Source organism: Taudactylus pleione, unplaced genomic scaffold (genome assembly GCF_031769625.1).
Source record: "Taudactylus pleione unplaced genomic scaffold, aTauple2 ptg000473l, whole genome shotgun sequence".
NCBI classification, from domain to species: Eukaryota; Metazoa; Chordata; class Amphibia; order Anura; family Myobatrachidae; genus Taudactylus; species Taudactylus pleione.
The window spans coordinates 11,373,820-11,388,833 of record NW_028284875.1 but is presented as its reverse complement, the minus strand read 5'-3'; the positions used below and the strand labels follow the sequence as shown (position 1 = coordinate 11,388,833).

At 47.5% G+C, this 15,014-nt stretch overlaps 1 protein-coding gene across 1 annotated transcript in view; it reads left to right on the top strand.

The window, feature by feature from the left end:
- Window positions 1-15,014, top strand: part of PCNX2 (pecanex 2) — a 449,190-nt gene that overhangs the window by 92,827 nt on the left and 341,349 nt on the right. The gene's annotated exons all lie outside the window — the stretch shown is intronic.

The window sequence follows — 15,014 nt, the reverse complement described above, 5'->3', positions numbered from 1 at the left end:
TTGGAGAACCACTGCCATACAGTAATATCTCTCCCATCTGAAGAAGATTTGCTCCATAACAAAATTGTCTGCCAGCATTTCTTCTGTAATAGATAGTGGCTGGTCTATGGCATCCAATTTTTTTAAAAACTGGCAGGAGTATTGTGCACAACAGAGGTGATAAAAGGCTAATAAAGAAGGGGGTGTACTTGATTTACATTGTGCCGCAATGTGTTACTTAGCTCCACTTAGCATGTGGGTAATCAATTTTTGTGATGGGCGTGGGTTATGTGGTATAGGCCGAGACAACAGAGCGGTGATGGATTTACTTAAGTCATGAATTTCGTTCAAAAGGGCTGAACATAGGGACAGGACCACCAATAGAGCAGGGTTTCCTGCTGACCACAAAGGCGCCGGCAAAGATCAGAAGCTATATGGTAAATCGCATGGAGACGGGTGGGTACTAGGTACCAACAAAAGTAGAGTTTGTAGGAGTTTTTTGTTGTACTGAGATGGAGCTCTTAGCTACTTCCAATCTAATGTCAGACCACTCCTCGGAGTCCATAGTCACACTCCCAAGCCAATTCATGCACCTCTTTTTCAGCCTGGTTATAGGAGAGCAGTTGATAGATAGTTGAGATAAGGGATAAGGTGTGTAGTTGTTAGAGCAGTTGATAGTAGAGATAAGATGTTTAGTCAACTGGGACTGTCTGCTTAATGAATCTATGGGGGTACTAATGAAGGGTGTATGGTTCTTTAAGAGGGTATGATAGAAGTGTCATATCTGCAAAAATTGTTAGAAAACCCTGGGCAATAGAAAATTTGCCTTATTTTTAAACAATAAGGACTAGGGGCCTGATTCAGACCCGCTCGCGAGCGCTTAGAGCTCGCAAGCGGGTCGATGGCCGGGCAGTGCGCACGCGAACCCCGGAGCGAGCGAGAAATCACTCGCTCCGGCACTCGCACCCAAAAGGGGCAGCTGTCGATGTTGATCGACAGCTCGCCCTGTTTGGTAGGCGGGTCGGGGGGGGTGGCTGGCCAAACAGAGGCATTCCCGAAGAAACGCCTGCCGTTTGGGGGTGGCCCTACTGACATCACTCGTGATGTCAGTAGTGAACTTCCGGCTCTATTAGAGCCGGAAGCTCACTGGGGCTTGCGGCAGACGAGACCCTACCACGAGGGTCTCGTCGCAAGGCCGGTGGTCGCGACCATCACCAGGCCGCTCGTAAAAGCTGTGGGTGGTCCTCACAGCTTAGCGAGCGGCCAGAAGGCCGGATATAAAAAAAACGCCCTTCAGACCAGCGAGCGGGTCTGAATCAGGGCCTATATTTCATCTTGTCACGCTCTGGCTAAGATGATTCTCTGCCACGAAATTAGATGGCGAGGGGGCCTGAAATATTGTTTTGCTCATCCACCAGTACTGGATATTGGTGAGACCACCAGTGACCCCTCCAAGCAAGATTTGGGCTTAGGCTGCACCCAGTAGGCAGGTCACGGCCCTTTGGTCAGGTATCCGTCACTAGTGGGAAAAAATGGACGAACACTATCACAGATCAAGCACAGGAGAAAGATATTAGAGGATTGTACTGAAGTGATGAACAGAGAAAACACTTAGTGGTTTCAGTCGCAATGCTGGCACAGGAGATGGTATAATGAGCGGGTACTTGGATGATGTACGAAGTACACACTCTGTGGCTTTAGACGCAGCACTGACACAGGAGAATGGTATCACGAGATGGTACTTGAATGATGAACTCAGGGCCTAATTCAGACGCGGGTCGATGTTGGCCCAGTGCGCATGCGCACGACGGACCCAGCTCCGTCGTGCACATGCGCGAGACCCGGATAGCGACGGGCAAGCAGTCGCTATGGGTCTCGCTACAAAGGGGGTGTGCTGTCGATGGTGAGTGACAGCACGCCCCCTTTGATGGGCGTTGCCGGGGGAGTGGCTGGCCAGACGGAGCCGTTCCAATGGGAACGCCTGCCGTCTGGGGCCGGCCCCACTAACATCACAAGTGATGTCAGTCGGAGTACTTTCGGCTCTGATAGAGCCAAAAGCACTCCAGGGCTTGCTGCAACGAGACCCTACCACAAGGGTCTCGTCGCAAGCCCGATGGTCGCGATGGTCTTGACAGCTATACGAGCGGCCAGGAGGCTGCTCTACAAATGAAGAAGGACGGCCCTGATTCAGAGCGAGCGCTCTGTCAGAGCATCCGGCTCTGAATCAGGGCCTCAGTACACACACTGTGGCCTCAGACGCAGCACAGGAGAATGGTATCACGAGATGGTACTTGAATGATGAACTCAGGGGCCGATTCAGACCCGGACGCTAAGCTGCGCTCTCTCGCAGCCATCAGGGGGCGGATATGCAAATGCCGCAATTCGCACAGCCAGGCTAAAGGACGCCCTCTATGTCTTAGAGAGAAACGGCAGAGTGAACGCTTGCTGATGTAATGACGCCCACTTTTCTTTCTTAGCACACGTCATCTCCAGGAAGTGTATCATTATTACACTTGAAACGTTCTTCTCTTCATGAGAATATTTTATAAGTGCTATAATGATCATTTTAATCACTTTTTTCTAACTTTTAAACACTGGGCCTGATTCAGACCCCCTCGCGAGCGCATAGCGCTCGCATGCGGGTCGATGGCCGGGCAGTGTGCGCACTGCGCATGCTCGAGCCCCGTAGCAAGATTAGCGAGTGGCCTGGAGGCTGGTGTAAAAAAAAAACGGCCCGCCCTGATTCAGAGCGAGCGCTCGCATATAGCGAGCACCTCTGAATCAGGGCCACTATACGGAACACTGGGCCTGATTCAGACCCGGTCGCAAGCTCTGTGCGCTCGCTCCGGGACTCACTACAAAAGGGGGGGCTGTCGATGTTGATCGACAGCTCGACCTCTTTTGAAGGCGTGGCCGGGGGTGGCTTCACAAACGGAGGCGTTCCCAAGCGAACGCCTGCCGTTTGTGGGCGGCCTCACTGACATCACCAGTGATGTCAGTGAGAGAGCTTCTGGCTCTGTTAGAGCCGAAAGCTCTCTGGGGCTTGCGGCCACGAGACCCTGCCACAAGGGTCTCGTCGCAAGCCCGATGGTTGCGATGGTCTTGACCATCGCGACCATCATCATGGCCACTCGTATAAGCTGTGAGTGGTAACCCACAGCTATGCGAGCGGCCAAGAGGCCGCAACTTAAAAACCAAGCGCCTGTCCTGATTCAGAGCGAGCGCTCGATTTTTGCGAGCGCCTCTGAATCAGGCCCACTGTATTTGATCAAATTTGTTGAATAATTACTATTATATGAAACATTTGATTTTATTGCATGTTAATAAAAGTGATGTTTTAAATTGTGAGTAATATTGTGGACCACTAATGCATTCCTTATGAGACTTTTCTCTTTTTAATTTGTTTAATTCGGGTTGTGTAGAGATGTCAGAATAATCTAGTTTACAGGGCGCGGCCTGGAGTAGCAGCCAGCCCTCCATCTAAATCCTGGTTACTTCTGTATATGTGGCAGTATCCCCTCCAGGTTTGGCATACCGGTGGGGTATGCCTTCAATAATGAACAGTTCTCTGCGAAAAATTCTCCAGACTATTAATGTCTCTACAGAGAGACTTCTCAATAAATTTGACAACATGCTGATGGATATAATTTCTCCCTGCTGTACCCCTCAGAAGTTTTTTGAAAGGGTTAGGCTGCATGTGCATTCGATATCTGAATTTGCAGTCCTCACAGTTTGTACTATCGTCTGTGTCCTGGATTCGGACGTTGCTGTGGTCCTTCTTGGTGCACTGAGATAACGGGATTTATTGTTAAAGTATGCTATGTTTTCTCCTATTTCTCCTCCGGTGTGCTGGGACGGGGCTGTTCCTTTATTTCCATCCTTTCAAGGAGCTGAGGCCTGCCCGGACTAGTGACTCGAAACCCATTAATAGGTCTTTCTGTTTGGATGCCTTTTCTACCCCCTTTTTATTTTCTTCTGATGTGAACTTTGTATATCCTGTTTTTCCATAGGGTCCACAGGAATTACCTTGGGGTATATAGTTGCATCCAATGCACCAAACAGAAAAGCTTTGGAGCTCCCAGCATGCACTGGTCCTCCTCCCTTTATACCCCGCCCCCAGCCACAGGCATTCAGTTATTTTGCTTGGTGCGCGGCAAGAGGCAGCTTTTTTCTTTAAAGCTGGCCTCCTGGCCGCTCGCTAAGCTGTGGGTGCCCACCCACAGCTTTTGCGAGCGGCCAGGTGATGGTCGTTATGGTCGCAACCATCGGGCTTGCGACGAGACCCTTGTGGTAGGGTCTCGTCTGCCGCAAGCCCCAGTGAGCTTCCGGAAGCTCACTACTGACATCACTGGTAATGTCAGTAGGGCCGCCCACAAACGGCAGGCGTCCCTTCAGGAACGCCTCCGTTTGTCCAGCCACCCCACCCCGCCTACAAAACGGGGCGAGTTGTTGATCAACATCGACAGCCGTCCCGGTTGTAGCGAATCCCGGAGCAAGTGAATTTCTTACTCGCTACGGGGCTTGCGCACGCCGCGCGTGCGCAATGCACAACCATCGACCCGCTTGCGAGCGCGTAATACACAAAGGTGCAACTCCAGACGCATCAGCAGAGGACTGGAAAGTATACACAGTGGGGCGACTTGAGACACACAGGATAGACTTGTACAGGATGCGGGGACTGAAAACACAGAGATGCGACTGGAGACACACAGGAAGCCAGGAACTTGTATGGAACATGGGGACTGGATACACAGAGTTGTGATTGAAGGCACACAGGAAACCAGGAACACAGAGGAAAGAAATACAGCCTCTGGAACATGAGACGGTTGTCACAGGGAAAGACTATGGACCTGATTCAGACCCGGTCGCTAAGGTGCGCTCGCTCTGAGCGATTTTCGTCCGTCTGCGCATGCGTATAATTTGTAGTGCGCGAATGCAAGCCAGTCTTTGTGATCGGATTTTGGTTGCTCGTAAGCCAACATCAGGTCACTACTTTGAGTGACAGATAGTGCCAGGGGTGGTAACAGGGGAAGGTGCTTGTAAATGGGGGAGTCGTTTTGCGGATGCAAGTGTGTCAGGCTGACAAAACACCATTTAATGGGCGTGCATAATTAGCAAAGTAGCGCCATTGTACACATCACCTGCATGTATTTCAGCCAGCACTGATCACAGCGCTTGCGGCTGGGAAAGGCAACCTCAAGGGCTGCGAGCAGTTCTGAATGAGCTCTTATGTGCAGTCATGCAGCGATGTTGAACAGCAACTTCTTGCTGCAAGAGTCGGACCTAAATACCCATCTACCCTTAGGCAGCTGATCACTGGATCATGAGATCAGTAGGGAGACTGCAGGGCTGCCATTGGAGGAGACTGATCAGGTGAGATGAACCAACATGGCTGCGCCCCTGCCTGCTAACATAGGAGTGAGGACGCACGCATTAAAGTCCTAGCGGACGCCGGGGAAAATCCTCAGCCATAACCCACCACTACCACTGGTGTCTGAATGCCTCGGAGACTAAAGACACCAGTTCAGCCCTGAGTAAAGGCCGATCCCACGCCGGATCCTGACACCCTTGTTATAACAACGGGACTGCTAGGCAGTCCTAAGCTTTTTTCTTTTATGTTTTACCATCCAGTGCCGGTAATGATGCTGTACTGCGACTCCATCTACCTCCGACGACCCCGAAACACCAGCACCGCTTTATACCCTGAGTTTCTCGGCAGGCCTCAGCGTGGCTTAGCTAGCGGCCTAAAGACACTGAGGTGCGGGACTGCGGTCGGGTAATGGAGATGGCAGGTAAGGATTTCTCTCAGGCAATCATGCGCAAAGCAGTCCCTCGCCTCTGGTGTTGAAACGTATCAGAGGCCACTGCGGGTGGAGGTCATCCCGCGTTTCCTCACTATGGTGGCCGGGGCCATATCGTCTGTTGCCGGGGACGGGCGGTAAGACGAACTAGAGCGCACTAATCAACGTCTTACTACCTTGTAGTTCAGCGTACTTGGCCATCAAAATCGCAGCCTAGGGGAGATAAGGCACTCCCCTGACCGCTCCTCCCTTCCAGACTCGAACTTCTGGTTACGGATTCCAGAGTCTGGTTTGCTATAAATGATCACCTCATGTGTGAGACGCGCGTAGTTTAGCATTGGTCTGTCCACGGCTGTAGCGTTTGGTGTCATAGGTCTGGTCCGTCTCTCTATATACCTCCCCCTCAGGGTTTGGCGTATAGTGTACTATATATCCTACCATCTCCCTCCGGGGGCCGGTCAGTTGATTGAGTCCACATTGCTGTAGAATTGTGCGTCTTTCATGCATTGTATGTGACTGTATGCTAGCTGCTATATGTATACTGCCTATGTTTGTAAAAACTGTCCGGTACATCTATCACTGTGTTTTCTCCTTATCCCTTTGAGGGTGGGGTGTGTCATTGATAGACTGTCACATTGCATTTAGACCTTGCATATCTTGTACCGTTTATACATGCATTATGCCTGAAGGTAAAGATGAGGATGGGAGTCATCCGGTGCTTATATCCTGTTAGTCCTGTTCCGCAAGTCTGTCTGAGCAGGATGTTAACCAGAATGGGTTCTGTATTACCTGTATGAAACAGTTACCGAATACATCTGGTTCCCCTGCCCCATCACTAGAGCCGTCTTGGATGTCCATCACACCTGAGGTCTGTGGCAGGGCCACGGAGGTATGGGCTCCAGCTGCGGTGATGCCTCAGGCTATGGGGTACCCACAGCAGGTTCATCCTATGTGTTTTCTCCCCCATGAATCCCTATTTGGTTATTGTGGCTGCTCACTCTAGCCAGAGTATACTACCGTCCTCAGCCTCTCTGCAAGTGGAAGGAAAGATTATTTCCCTCAGTCGGGACAGTTGACAAACCTCATGTCTGAGGCATGGGATTCGCCTAGCAAGCATTTTCCAGCCACTAGGAATGTAACCTCTCGGTACCTATTTTCACCAGGAACGTGTAATCAATGGGAATTTCCCCCAACAGTGGACGCTCACATCACAAGATTGATTAGGAGCGCCACATTGCCCATTCCGGCAGCATCCTCTTTATAGGACATTATGGATAAAAAACTTGATAGTCATCTCAGATCAATGTTTTCTCCATCTGAGGCCATTACCAGGCCAGCTACATCTGTAGCTTGGGTGTCCAAGGCTATGGAGGATTGGACAAATGCCCTGATTCAGAGCCGGACGCTCTTTCAGAGCGCTCGCTCTGAATCAGGGCGTTTCTTTTTGTTTCGGCCTCCTGGCCACTCGCCACAGCTTTTGCGAGCGGCCAGGTGATGGTCGCGACCATCGGGGCTTGCGACGAGACCCTTGTGGTAGGGACTCGTCTGTCGCAAGCCCCAGTGAGCTTCCGGAAGCTCACTACTGACATCACTGGTAATGTCAGTAGGGCCGCCCACAAACGGCAGGCGTCCCTTCAGGAACGCCTCCGTTTGTCCAGCCACCCCACCCCGCCTACAAAACGGGGCGAGTTGTTGATCAACATCGACAGCCGCCCCTTTTGGATGCGAGCGCCGGAGCGAGCGATTTCTCGCTCGCTACGGCGCTCGCAAGCAGGTCTGAATCAGGACCAAAGTCTCTACGCGAGACTATAGTTGACCCAACAAAAGAGCAGCAGTCTCTTCTGGACCAGATGCAGGAAGCGACTATGTATTTGGGGAAGCTGGTATTGACGCAGGCATCCTGGCGTCTAAGGTCTCGGCTAACTCAGTGGCAGCCCGAAGAACCCTTTGGTTAAAGAACTGGAAGGCAGATCCAGGATCTAAAAAGGCTATAGAATCTTTGCCTTTCACAGGCAAGGTATTGTTTGGTCCGGGTTTAGATGATATAATGATCTCATGGCAACACCCAGGCCTGCTGAATTACCATCTACATCTGCTTTTAAAAGGCAGTTGTCGTCTCGGTCCTTTCGGTCACGGAATAGGATGAAAAAACAGTCCTCGGCCAGCCAGGGACAGTCTCATCGAAAGCAGCCCAAGAAATCTTGGTCAACCAAGCACCCAGCTTCCTAGCCAGACGGAAAACGTACTGTCTGATGGGGTGGGCCTCCCCCTGGAGGATGTCAGGGTTGGAGGCCGACTGTTACAGTTCTCCTAGGCCTGGCAGCAGACAACTACGGATGCCTGGGTACGAGAGCCAATCTCAGGGTTATGCCATTACATTCCGAAGGTATCCACCTCAGAGGTATGTTCTTACAAACCTTCCTACAGACCCGGTCAGAGTTTTGGCCTACCGGGAGTCTGTGGGGGCTCTCCTGGACTCAGGAGTCATACTGCACGTTCCTGTGATGCAACAGGGGAAGTGTTATTTACTCAAATTTATTTTTGATTCAAAATCCCAATGGGTCGCACCACCTTATGCTGAATTTAAAATCTTTCAACAGATTTGTCAGGGTGCCAAAGTTCCGCATGGAAACTCTAAGGTCAATTATGCTGGCGATGGAGCCAGGAGACTTCATGCTCTCGCTGGACATACAGGATGCATATCTAGATGTCCTGAGTGCAAGATCCCACCAGGCCTTTCTCAGGTTTGCGGTGGATCGGCAACATTATCAGTTTCAGGCTCTACCCTTCATTCTGGCTACAGCCCCACGGGTATTTACAAAGATAATGGCAGTCATGATGACTCGTTTCAGAAGACAAGGACTCAGGATACTGCCATATCTAGGTTACCTCCTGATATAGGCCCAGTCTCAGGAGATGTTACAATGTCATCTACGGATGACTATTCTTTGCGTACAGGAGCACGGCTGGGTGATCAACTGGAAGAAGTCTTCTCTTTCACCAACTCAGCGGATGGTGCACTTAGGGGCATTGCTGGACTCTCTGGAACAGAGGATCTTTCTGCCGAAGGACAAGATTGTAGCACTACAGTCTCGGGTCCAGAATTTACTATGCAAGCAAACAGTGTCAGTACACTTTGCTATGCAGATTCTGGACTCCATGGTGGCCACATTTGACATGGTGGCGTATGCCCAGTTCCACTCCAGGCCTCTACAGCTGTGGATCCTGGCCCAGTTGGACAGGCAATATCATCGGATAAAGCATCAGATGATTTGCATCTCACCAGAGGTTCGACGCTCCCTGGCTTGGTGGTTGGAGACGACTCACTTAGACAAGGATAGTCCGTTATGGATCCCGGAATGGGAACTCCTAACCAGGGATGCAAGTCTGCGAGGATGGGGAGCAGTAATGGGTCAGCACACCTTTCAGGGAAGGTGAACAGACCAAGAAAGCCATCTACCAATAAATATATTGGAGCTTCGGGCAGTGCAGGCCTGTCTAGGTTCAATCCGACAGTGCGACAACGGTGGCCTACCTAAACCATCAGGGAGGCACACGAAGTCCGGCAGCCATGAAGGATGTGGCAAGGATTCTGCTGTTGACAGAGGGCCAGCTTCCAGCGATCTCGGCAATCTTCATCCCAGGTGTGCTCAACTGGGAGGCGGACTTCCTAAGTCGCCAGGACATACATGCCGGAGAATGGGCTCCTCATCCGGATGTGTTTCAACTCCTGGTGGACAAGTGGGGGTTACCAGACGTAGACCTCATGGCATCATGTCACAACCACAAGGTCCCCAGGTACGGGTCCAGAACAAGGGACCCCTCAGCCGCCTTCGTGGACGCTCTGGCAGTGAGGTGGAACTTCAGGTTAGCATACCTGTTTCCTCCAATCTCCCTCCTCCCAAGAGTCGTCAGAAACTCAAGCAGGAGGGCGGCAGAATGATACTAATAGCCTGTGCCTGGCCCAGGAGGCATTGGCTCTTCGATCTGACACGTCTGTCTGTAGACAGTCCACTTCTGCCTCTACGGCAGGATCTGTTAATACAGGGTCCTTGCCTCTACCGGGCTTTACCTCGGCTGGCTTTGACGGCATGGCTCTTGAGCCCGCCGTCTCTAAGGCCAGAGGGTTCTCTGCTTCTGTAATCCAGACGATGCTGAGAGCAAGGAAGCCTGCTTCTGCTCACATCTATCACAAGATTTGGCATTAGTTTTTTCTGTGGTGCTCCCACAGAAAATATGACCCTAAGGTGTTCAAGGTAGCTAGATTACTGGCTTTTTTACAGGCAGGATTAGACTTGGGTCTTCGCCTGGCCACCTTGAGAGTAGAAGTTTCGGCTTTTACAGTTTGGTTTCAGCGTAAGATTGCCCCTCTGCCGGATGTTAGAACATTCTTTCAGGGGGTTCTTCGGCTGCAACCTCCATTTCTCGCACCGCTGGCATCATGGTTCTCAGGGCACTGCAGGCGCATCCCTTTGAACCCTTGGATAGGGTGGATTTGAGATGGCTGACGGCGAAAACACTATTTCTCCTCCCAATCTCTTCAGCTCGCAGAGTTTCTGACTTGGCAGCATTGGCATGTTGCTCGCCATATCTGATCTTTCATCAGGATAGAGCTGTCCTCCATACCAACCAAGGCAGGCTACCTCCCCCTAAGGTGGTTTCCCGTTTTCACATAAATGAAGAAATTGTAGTACCGGCCTATCAGTCTTTAGACCTGTCTACAGGGTGAAGCTTCCTTAGATGTGGTTAGAGCTCTTTGTATTTACATGGACCATACCAGTTCCGTCAGGAAATCTGAGTCTTTGTTTGTGTTATACAGTATGGATCACAAAAGAGGCTAGCCAGCGAACAAACAGACTTTGGCTCGCTGGCTTCGTATGACAATTTCACAAGTCTGTACTCAGGCTTAATATTACAAATATATAAATAGATGGCCACAATATAAGCTTACAGCGTTTAATTAATATGATATAAAATTCAAAGGAATATAATGATCTCAATATCACAAAACACTGTTTATGGACTCAATAACTTGCAGCATTTGTATTTGGTGATACGATACAATTGTATCAATTAGTATTCACAATATCGGAAAAAAATGTTCCCTTTAAATAATTCAAAGACAATAATCTGTCCAATTGATGCAGAAAAAATTGAGGATCCAACGTGCTTGTATTAAATATTTGCCATTTTTCTCCCCATAAGACTCCTGTGTTATAACAAACTTTATAGTCCCATAAAACGTCCAATATAGAATATAAAACAATGGCCCTCATTCAGAGCCACTCGCTAGCGGCAGTACGCTCGTTCCGAGCGATGTTCGCACATCTGCGCATGCGTACGGATCGTTATACGCATGCGCGAACCAGTCAGTGCGGCCGAAATTCATGTGCTCGCAATATAGCGAATGCCTGCTATTTTGAGTGACAGAATGAGGCGTATGTGGGTGGTAACTGGGGAAGGTGCTTGAAAATGGGGAGTGGAGATCCGAACGCAGGCGTGCTTAAAGGTCAAAACGGGCGTTTTATGGGTGTGCATAATTAATACAGCAGCGTCATTGACCACGTCACTGGGTTATTTTATAGCCAGAACTGCTCGCAAGATTGTGGTAGCAAAAACCAACCACAAGAATAGCGAGCAGTTCATACGCTGGTCGATGTACTCGATTAATCTAATAAATAGCGGACATGACGTATGGTGCGAGCGGACAGGGGGCGTTTTTAACAAATAACCGAGCGTATGTTTTGCTCGCTCGTTTAGACTTAGAGGTGTGAACAGACTGCAATTTGCGAACGGATCATTTGAATAGCCACCCCTTGTTTTTGAACGAACGACCGCAAATTGCGAACGGCTCTGAATCAGGCCCAATGTGTACAACTTAATTAAGTTGACATTGGACGAAGTTCCAATATATATATATATAGAAGCAATCTTCCTGTTTATATAGGAGCTTATATATCCAAGATATTTATTGGCTGGAAGAGCCCGCTTTTCTTGCTTTCTCTGGTAAAGCAGACCGGGCTTGTGAAATAATCATCAGAAAATGAAATGCTACTGCCTCTGTATTAGCGCTGTATGGACACAGTTTTCTATGCAGTTAGAAGCTCCTCCTGGTATGGAGACCGGGGTAAAGGTCCGTTTATCAGTTAATCAATTTTATGTGATACGTAATGCACTCACTTTTTTCCAGAAGTCGGACCTTTCTCCTCTGTTCCACGGGAGTCTGTCTGCGAACAGTCTCTGTAGCAGCGGTTAGCTGTTGCTGGCGTCTGATGTGTATAGCCTGCACCCTTCTCCTCTGCTCTACAGAGACCGGGGGCATGCAGTATTCCACAGCAGTGTCCGCTGGTGTTGGTATCTAGTGTGCCGTAAACCTTCTACCTGTTTCTCCGCCTCTCAAACGTTCAGCGGCTTCCTCAGGAACTGGTTAGTGTGGGGCTGCATTGCTCCTTATTTAAAGGGTAACTAGAATACCAACTGCTGCATATAATTAAGGATTTAGAGTGCTCGTTCATCCCATGTGGAAGCTATTTAACAAGACTTTGATTGCCATATACTTATATTCACAGCCAGCATATCTTGGACCGCTATTCTAATATAAAACAAAGAAACCATCTGTATATCTTCTTCTTTCGTTCATATAACTGTCTATAGATATCCAAACATATATAGCAGATAAAAAAAGAAAACCTACACATCAATATTAATAATCATTAATGATATAAAGATTAAATTGGTTAAAACGAACTCCAAATAAAAAATTAAGTATATATATATATATATATATTTATATATTTATATATATATATATATATATATATATATATATATATATATATATATACAGGTTGAGTCTCCCATATCCAAAATGCTTGAGACCAGAGGCATTTTGGATAACGGAATATTCCGTATTTTGGAATAATTGCATACCATAATGAAATATCTTGGGAATGGGACCCCAATATACACACAGAATGCATTTATGTGTTATATACACCTTATACACACAGCCTGCAGGTAATTTTATACAATATTTTCAATAATTTTGTGGCTCAAGCAAAGTTTGTGTACATACATGAAATTCATTTTTGTTTCATATGCACCTTATACACACAGCCTGAAGGTAAATTTATACGATATATTTAATAATTTGTGCCTTGCACAAAGTTTGTGTACATTGAACCAAAAATCAAAGGTTTCATTATCTCAGTCATGCCAAAATTATTCCGTATTTCGGAATATTCCGTATTTCGGAATATTTGGATATGGGAGACTCAACCTGTATGTATATATATATATATATATATATATATATATATATGAGATAATTTTTTTTTTTAAATACGTATAGAAATAAAAAAAAAAATATGGATGGCCACATATACAATAGGATATAAATAATCATAATTTGATAGACAACCATTAATAATCAATACCTGAATAAAATGCTCTATAATATATAGTAGTAAATCAAATAAAACTATGCTAAAATATCTATGCACATACAGCTATACAAGTGCCTATATAAAAAATAATAATGTGTATATCCACTAAACTAGACATAAATCTGCAAAGTACAGGTAATTAAAGTTATATAAATACACTGAGTACATAATAATGATCTAATAATATGCATATGAATAGCTATAATCTGAAGAACCCCTGACTATAGACTAAGTCACTATATATAGAGAGCACTGATCTATTGTTATACATGACAATACCTATATTATGGAGAAACCCTAACTTTAAACAAGGTCTATAAATTGGGACCCGTTAAAAAACCCAGAACCAGCTATTTATGTCAAAGAGGCTCATTTGATAATAACAATAAATAATAGATAACGATTTGGGATCTATATACGGAAAAGGGAGGGGCGCTGCGCAAGGGGCGACATCACAAGATATATTTAGACTCGCGATTCGCTCCCCACACTGCAACCTTAACCTGACCGGCGCAGTCCAACAGTGTACAGACCAAATAACTGTATAAGGATGCTAAAGGTTCACGTCTCCACATCCGAGATATATTTAAACTCAGGATGTGCAGCTATGTTCCCCTACACACCTGTCTTAAATATTATTCAGTTCAACTGTATCGTTTAAGCCTTGCGGCATTAAGGTTTTTAGGCGGAAAATCCAGTATGCTTCTTGTTTACATAGCATCTGGAATCTAAAAAAAAAAATTACATTTATTTATATATATATATATATATATATATATATATATATATATATATATATAAAATCATAGTCCAAATGCCCGGCACTCACACCAAATTGAAACAGCAAATGTCTTGATAAAAGAGGGCAAACCTCTGAAACGTTGACGACAACCAACAGTGTGTTGTGATTACTTATTTAACTCTATTCTGATTCCAGAGTGCCATCCAGCATTTCTCTCATATATATATATATATATATATATATATATATATATTATATATTAGGGGTGAGCGGGTTCGGATTTCTGAAATCCGAACCCCCCCGAGCCCCCCCGATCCGAGGCCGATCCGAGTCAGGCTCGACTTTTCCCGCCTGACTCGGATCTGAAATCGAGGCAAAACGTCATCATCCTGCCTTCCGGGTCTCGCGGGTTTTGGATCCTATATAAGGTACCCGCGTCTGCGCCATTTTCTCACTCGGCTGTGGACAGTGAAGAGGGAGGGTGGGAGTTAGGGCTGGCTGGGCTGTGTAGTGTAGTGTAGTGCAGTGTAGTGTTGTGCTGTGCTGTGCTTCGCTGTGCTGCTGTTGTCCATAGGGGCTGTGTCCACTACTTCAAAGTCCATAGGGGCTGGCTGGACTGTGTTGTGCAGTCAGTTGTCCATAGGGGCTGTGTCCACTCCAAAGTCCTGTGCAGTGTCCCAGTCCTAAAGGGGTGCTGTAGTGTTGTCCAGGGGGTGCTCTGTCCATCAGGGGTGCTCCCCCCAAGTGCAAAAAAAAAAAAATGTGAATTGTGTGCACTGTGGCTGCACGTGCATCAACAAAGGAGCAGCGCCAAGCGTGCGCCTGTGTCCCATAAGTAAAAGGCCGGCTGGCTTGTCCGTTAAAGGGTGCTGTAACCCCCAAAGGGCACTCCAAACAAAATAAAAAAATATATTTTTTTGTTTGTGAATTGTGTGCGCAGTAGCCGCAAGTGCATCAACAAAGTAGTGCCAAGCGTGCGCCTGTGTCCCATAAATAAAGGGCCGGCTGGATTGACCGCTAAAGGGTGCTGTAACCCCCAAAGGGTAC